This window comes from Anneissia japonica, unplaced genomic scaffold (assembly GCF_011630105.1).
Source record: "Anneissia japonica isolate Jap-2015-1 unplaced genomic scaffold, ASM1163010v1 scaffold287705_len1045735_cov187, whole genome shotgun sequence".
NCBI lineage: Eukaryota > Metazoa > Echinodermata > Crinoidea > Comatulida > Comatulidae > Anneissia > Anneissia japonica.
Window position 1 is genome coordinate 64,754 of NW_022709509.1, and position 445 is coordinate 65,198.

Below are 445 nucleotides of genomic sequence, written 5' to 3' on the forward strand. Positions count from 1 at the left end.
AGATTTAGGGAGGGGAACGTTCCCCCTGTTTTGCCATTGTCATCTTTTTTTTGTGTGTTAACAGTGAAATTACAAAATCGCATACAAATACTAAGTGTAACAGCATGTACTGTACATCAATCATGTCATTACTAGACATATAGGCCTATCTGTATAATAATAATAATAATAATAATAATAATAATAATAATAATAATAATAATATTAATAATGATAATAATAATAATAATAATAATAATAAATAATAAATAATAATAATAATCATCATTTAGGCCTATATGAAATTGTTGCTTCCTCGTTTAAAAAAGTCTGGATCCTCCCTATGTGGGATGGTGCCATGGAAACTTTGATACACAAATCCATTCATTCAAATCACTTCTACGAGATTTACATTCTCTGCAGATAAACACTAGCAGTCTGACAAAAGTGATGCTGCGGAATTCTA